The sequence below is a fragment of the Octodon degus genome, unplaced genomic scaffold (assembly GCF_000260255.1).
Source record: "Octodon degus isolate 3935 unplaced genomic scaffold, OctDeg1.0 scaffold00091, whole genome shotgun sequence".
Classification (NCBI taxonomy): domain Eukaryota; kingdom Metazoa; phylum Chordata; class Mammalia; order Rodentia; family Octodontidae; genus Octodon; species Octodon degus.
In genome coordinates, this window is record NW_004524667.1 from 11,332,376 (window position 1) to 11,339,879 (window position 7,504).

General features: G+C 37.6%; 1 pseudogene; it reads right to left on the reverse strand.

The window, feature by feature from the left end:
• Positions 1–6,725: 6,725 nt before the first annotated feature.
• On the reverse strand, positions 6,726–7,099 carry LOC101570970 (annotated as a pseudogene).
• Between the last annotated feature and the right edge of the window lie 405 nt (positions 7,100–7,504).

Sequence of the window (7,504 nt, forward strand, 5' to 3'; positions counted from 1 at the left end):
TTCTATTCTGTGAGAGTAAAGATTCTCAAAGTAGCTATTGATAATCTTCTGAATTTCCACTGGGTCTGTGGTAATTACACCCTTTTCTTTCCTTATTGCTTGTATTTGAATTTTTTCTTTGCTCTGTTTGATGAGGTTAGCTAGGGGCTTATTGATTTTATTTAATCTTTCAAAGAACCAGATTTTTACTTTTTTAATTCTTTGAATTGTTTTCTTCATCTGAATTGAATTAATTTCTGCTCTAATCTTTATGATTTCCTCCCGTCTTTGGGCTCTGGGTTTGGTTTACCCTTCCTTTTCTAGTTGTTGAAGGTGCAGCATTAGGGTATTTATTTGTTTTCGTTCTGTTTTCCTAATGTGTGAGTTCACAGCTATGAATTTTCCTCTGAGAACTGCTTTTATTGTATCGCATAATTTCCGATAAGTTGTGCTTGAATTTTCATTGAATTGTAGATATTGTTGAATTTCTCGTTTAAGTTTATATGTAACCCATTGGTTGCTGAGTTTGGTGTCATTTAATTTCCATGTATTTAAAGTTTTTTTCTGGTTTGTTTTGTCATTTATTTCCAGTTTCATTGCACTGTGGTCAGATAATATGCATGGGATAATTTCTGTTTTCTTACATATACTTAAGCTTGACCTATGGACCAGTGTGTGGTCTATTTTAGAAAATGACCCATGTGCAGCTGAGAAAAATGTGTATTCAGCTATGTTTGGGTGGAGCACTCTGTATATGTCCACCAAGTCCATTTGTTTCAAGCTCTGGTTCATTTCTCCTATTTCTTTGCTAAATTTTTGTTTGGTTGACCTATCTTTTGGAGATAAGGGGGTGTTAAGGTCTCCTGTTAAAATTGTGGTATTGGACATTGAAATTTTCATGTCTATTAATATTTACTTTATATAATTGGGTGCTCCCGTGTTTGGTGCATACATATTTATGAGTGTTACTTCTTCCTCTTGAATTTTTCTACTAAGAGGTGTATAGTGGCCTTCTTTATTTCACTTGATCATTATTGGTTTGAAGTTGAGACTGTCTGTGAATAGTATTGGTACCCCTCATTTTTTCTGAGTTTCTGGGGCATGTAGTAATATACCTCATCCTTTGTCTTTCAGCCTGTGAATGTCTTTATGAGTTAAATGTTTTTTTTTTTTGTCTACAGTTTATTGTTGGATTTGTTTCCTAATCCACTGTGCCTGTCTATTTCTCTTAATTGGTGAATTGAGCCCATTTATATTGATATTTAGAATTGAGATTTATGAGTTAAGATTGACATGTTATTTACATGTTGTCGTTTACTCCTTTTTCTCCTTTGTTTAATTGCCTACCCTATTTAGTTGGTTGCTTCTGATCTCATTCCTGGAGTTCTGATCATTTTGTTCCCTCTCTAGAATATCTTTCAGTAGCCTGTGTAGGGTTGGCTTTGTCATCATGAAATTCTTTCGCTGTTCTTTGTCATGAAAGTATTTCACTTCTCCATCAAACTTGAAAGAGAGTTTTGCAGGGTATAGTAGTCTGGGCTGGAATTTGATTTCATAGAGGACTTGAAGTACTCTGCTCCATGCTGTATTTGCCTTCATGGTTTGTGAAGAGATGTCGGCCATAATTCTGCTGAGTTTTCCTTTGAATGTGATCTGCTTCTTTTCTCTAGCAGATTTCAATATATTATTGTTGCGCTAAATTTCTGGGATCTTGACTATCATATATCTCACTGTGTTTTTCATTGGGTTGAGGTTACTTGGCGTTCTGTATGCTTCAGTTATCTGAATATCAGATTGTTTTCTCATATTAGGGAAGTTTTCTGCTATTACTTTTGACAAAACTTTTTTAGTGTCATTTGTATTGAGTCCTTCTTTCTCATTGATGCCTATTAGTCTCACCTTTTTCATCTTTGCATCATCTTGCAGTTGATGTATTATTTTGTCCTGCATCCTAATTGTTTTTAGGGGATCCTTTGTTACCTTTTCACTAGCTGCACCAGCATCTTCAAGATCTGAAACTCTGTCTTCCCTTTCACTTAAATGGTTTTGCAAGCTCATCATTGAGATTATATATTCCTCCATATCTCTTTGACTCTGCTTCATGCGATCTATTTCTTTCCTGCATTGTTCATTCAAGGGTTCCTTCACGTTTCTAATATCCTCTATTTTTTTTTAACAATGTCTTCTTTAGAAGCATTTGTTAATTCTTTTACTGCAATATTTTTCTCAGATTGGGTTTCCTCCCTTTGTTTCTGTAGTGGATTCTGTACTTCAGATGCTATGAGTTCTGAGAATTCTTTTCTTAGTTGACAAAGTGCCACTGTGAGTTCCTCTCTGAGTTTCTGCTGTTGCTTACATACTATCAATGCTATTAATTCATACATTTGAGCTGAGCTAGTGTCCTCTGCACTTGTTGTAGTGGGCATTGTGTTTCCTCCATATGTTTCTGCATTTGATTCTTTACTGCAGATGTTAGTAATCCACGGATTTCTTTTTTCATTTCCAATCTGAGTTCCTCTATACCTTTCTGCAGCTGTTTCTTTATTTCAGAAGCCATTGATTCATTAATTTTAGCTATGTGATTCCCAATTTTTTCAGTGCTAGTGTCCTCTGCACTTGTTATGGGTGGCCTTTGGTTTTGATATTCCATTTTGCTCCTTGTAATTGTCATTTTTTGCAGCACTGTCTTCTGACCTCGTTGTAGATCTTTGTTGCAGTTATAACCTTAGCACCTACTGAAGTTCAGGTGCAGATCTACAAGTTTGGATTTATCCAGTTGTGCCTGGCTTGGATCTGGCTGTTGTGCTCAGCTCCTTCCTGCTGCTGCCTTTTGGGTGAACCTGTTGTGCCCTTCTGGCAAGATGCACTGCTCTTGGACTCCCTGGGTGTTTCTGTTTTCTATACTCTCTGCAGGGATTGCAGTTGCAGGATTTCACCTCCGGCCTGTATTCAAGGCCTGAGCTGAGTCTGGAGGGGAGAATGTGGAGTAAGGGGGAGAAGCAGCTCTCCCACGCACTCACTGGGCCTGGGCTAGGCCTGGGTGTGGGGGTTCCTGGAACGCAGTAGAAATTCCTACTCTACTGATGTCATCGGTGAGGTGCTGTGGATTGGTGGGGTGCATCCAAAGGGTGTGGAAGAGGGTCTTACCCACTTTGTGCCTGGGCTGGGACCAGTACTTCCCGCTGGTGCGGGGTAGCTCTAAGCTCTCCCATACACTCAGCGTGCCTGGGTAGCACTGGCTGTCCATAAGACAAATCTTATTGGACATGAAATATCTAATATCCAATACCACAATGATAACAGGAGATCTTAACACCCCCTTATCCCAAAAAGATATGTCAAGCAGGCAAAAAATCAGCAAAGAAGTAGCAGAACTGAATCAGAGCTTGGAACCAATGGACTTAGTGGACATATCCAGAGTGTTCCACCCAACGACAGCTGAATATCCACTTTTATTCAGCTGCACATGGGTCATTTTCTAAAATAGACCACATACTTGTCCATTGGTCGTGCTTAAGTATATGCAAGACAGTAGAAATTTTTCCATGCATATTACCTGACCACAGTGCAATGAAACTGGAAATAAATGAGACAATTAAACAGAGAAACTCCATAAATACGTCATAATTAAACAACACCCTGCTCAGCAACCAAGGGGTCACAGATGAAATGAAAGAAGAAATTTAACAATATCTAAAATTCAGTGAAAATCCAGCACAACTTATCAAAGTTTTGGGACGCGATGAAAACTGTTCTGAGGGGGAAATTCAGAGCTGTGAACTCACACAGTAGGAAAACAGAATGCAAATGAATAAACACCCTAATGATGCACCTCCAACATCTAGAAAAGGAAGAGCAAACCAAATCCAGAGCCCAAATACCAGAAGAAATCTTAAAGTATAGAGCAGTGGTTAATTCAATCCAGATGAAGAAAACAGTTCAAAGAATTAGCGAATCAAAAGCTGGTTCTTTGAAAGACTAAATAAAATCTATAAGCCCCTAGCTAACCTCATCAAAAAGAGGAAAGAATAAATTCAAATACAAGCAATAAGGAATGAAAAGGGCGTAACTTTCACAGACCCATTGGAAATTCAGAAGATTGTCCATAGCTACTTTGAGAACCTTTACTCTCACACAAAAGACACAGAAGAAATAGACAGATTCCTAGAAAGGTACGAATTACCAAAACTGTATCAAGAAGATATTAGAACTCTCAATAACTCAATAACAGCCAATGAAATATAAAATGTAATAAAAAACTACCGACGAAGAAAAGTCCAGGCCCTGATGAATTCACAGCTGAGTTCTACAAGTAATTTGTAGAAGATGCAATCCCAATATGCCTGAAACTCTTCAATGATATTGAAAATCCAGCAGTCTCCAAAATTGTTCCTGCAGGTCAGTATTATACTGATACCAAAACCAGGAAAAGATGCAAATAAAAAAGAGAAGTGTAGACCAACCTCCCACATTAACATAGATGGAAAAATGCTTAGTAAAGTCCTAGCAAATACAACATAGAAAATTATCAAGAAGATTATACACCATAACAAGGAGGGATTCATTCCAGGGATGCAAGGATAGTTCAATATCTGCAAGTCTATACTATAAATGTAATATAATATAGCATTACAGCCTTACTAATAACCACAGGATCATCTCAGTTGATACAGAAAAGGCTTTTGACAAATTCCAAAACTCATTCATGTTCAACGTACTACCGAAATTTTGGATATAAAGGTTCTACTTCAATTTGATAAAAGACATTTATATCAACCTGATGGCTAACATAATTCTAAGTGGGGAAATACCGAGATCATTTATTCTCAGAACTAGTACAAGACAAGGATGTCCTTGAGAGAGAAATAAAAGGAATAAGAATATGTAAAGAAGAGTTAAATCATCATTATTTGGAGGTGAGATGATAGTTTACTTGACATCTCTCAATCTCCTTGCACTGAAGTTCTGGAAAGCTTTCTGATTGTTTGTTTTCTCAATTTGAGCCACAGGTGCCCAGAGCATAGTTCCAAAATCTCCTTTCCCACCGTGAAGTATAGGTTCCATACTTTAAACAGCTCCATGCTGTACTGGGCCACTGATGTTACCGAGAGCTCCACTGCATTTCACAAAGAAGCATTCCAAAGGTATATCCAGATGTAGGCTGTGCTGGTGGATACCATCTCCTATTAAGCACAGATCTGGGGCCCAGTTTACTGCCTAGCACCTGGAGGCTGGACTATATGCCAATACTAGTGCCCCCACTTTTGCCATTTTACCCACTCCAGAACCTAGAGAACGTCTGGAATCTGTAAATTTTATTATTATTATATCAATGATACAACATTTTTGATATTCTAGTCCTAAAAATCTTTTTGGCTCTGTCATCCTTATCAGGTGTAGTCCATGCCTCATTACAGTTTTCTTTTTTTAATCAAAAATAAGATTAAAATTATTCACCTGACTCAGTTTAAACATTCCTCCTCTTCTCCTCTGTCTGTCTCTGACTTTGTGTCTCTGTCAATCTCCATCTCTGTTTCTGTCACTCTTTCTCTGTCTCTGTCTCTACCTCTTTCTCTGTCCCTTTGTGTCTCTGTCTCTGGCTGTCTGTCTGTCTCTCTTATTGTGCTCTTGAAACCAACATTCATTCTGGATGATAACATCTCCATTTCTAGTAAGCTGTTCACTCCATAGCTTTGCTTTTGTTCAATTTTCTTTAGCCCATGGTTCAGATTTGCTCACTACTCTGGAGGCTAAAGCTAAAAATTGGCTCTTCAGTGTATTATTAAATAAAATAAGCCTTCCTTCTTTTGGATTATTTTCCTATCAATAATACAAAACATCAGTGCATAATACCATAAGGATAAGGAGCGGATATCTGGAAAAACACTAGGAAAATACCCAATCTTTTGTTTGTTGTGGTTGGTGATGGAAACTGATTACATAACTTACCATCATTAGTCTCAGAATAGTAAAAAAAAAACACAATAAAATTTAGATGCTGAAAATTTAGATTCTGGAAGCTTGGTCTTACCTGTGAAGTCTACAATAGGAAGTTGGTGTCATGGAGGTTGTACTTTGTATACTATCACATAGGATGGGAATAAGAAGCAAGTGAGGGATGAAAGCAGATGGGAGAATTTTTCAAATGAACAATTCCAGAATGTCTCCTAAGCCACGCTGATTCTTATTAGAGGTGATCTTTCTTTTGGGGTCAAGTATATTAATATTGCTACTTTTAATCTTATTTCTATTTTTATGTAGCTCTAAGTAGCAGTATCAAACACATGGAGTTCAAGATTCCTCTAGCCACAGGTGGTAGGTCCCACAGGATGAGGAATAGCTCCTTGATCTTTGACTTCCATGAATGTGTTAGCAATTTAATGGCAGCAATTCAAAAAAAGTTTCCAATGTCATTTCGCTTTTCTGATTCTAAAGCTGTGCTAGAAATTCATTTTATTTACTTGGTTTCCACATTATTTGCTAGCTTCTGTGTCTGCATATTGTCAGGAAAACAACCACTTGCATGACAAAATGATATATGATATGGTTAAAAGTGAAGAAAAAGGAATCAATAATTAGGAAGGATTTAGTAAAGAAATAGAGAAGATTTAGTATTACTTTAATATGGAAACATCCAAAAATACTATCTGGACTTTTTTCTTTCTTTCTTCTTTTTTTTATTTTTTCTCTCATTTTTTATTTTTGTAATTTTTTTTTTCAGAGTTTGAGTTTTATTATCACGCAACTCAGGCCTTGATGGCGAAATTGCGCAGAGAGTACAGTCACTTCTGTCGCTGATGCCACTTGGTTTTCATCTTTTCCTCATGCTCAAGCCGGCTGTGCATGCCTCCTGTCTTCTTGCACTGCAGGTTCAGGGGCTTCTTGTCCTTGTAGTGTTTTTTGAAGTTTTCTTTCTGGGTCTGAGTGATGACAGAGAACACGGGCGATGTATTTGCGGATAATTCTGATCTTCGAGAGCTTGGACTCTGCCTCACTTTGGCAATGCGCAGCTGTGACAGCTCCACCTTCAGGTCGTCCAGCTGTTTCAACAACTGTTCTTTCTTCTTGCCGGGAAGATCCCTAGCCTTAATCTTGGTCATAGTTGCAAAGGAAGGCGCCCGCACCTGCTCAAAGAGAAAGAGCCACATTTATAATTTTTTGACAAATCTTACAGGTTTACTTGCATAATCTGAACAGCTAATTTTGAGACAACTATAAGTGATATATCTTTTTTAAACTGAAATTCTGTATTGTTCTTAATGTTTTTGCTATTATTTGCATTCTCTTTATTTTTATCATTTTTTATTTTTATTTTTTTGCCGTAATTTTATTGATAAACTGTTGGGGGCTGCGCCCAAGCCATGTTATTAAGATGGCGCCCATTTCCTGCTTCCTGACTGCCATACTTTGTAAAAAGCATTCCTTGTTATCAACCTTGCCCAGCTACTGGTGACGCTAACCTATCCCCTGTCTGAATCTGCCTTGCCCTGATTGGTTTACGTGTTACATATATACTCGCGCCTCC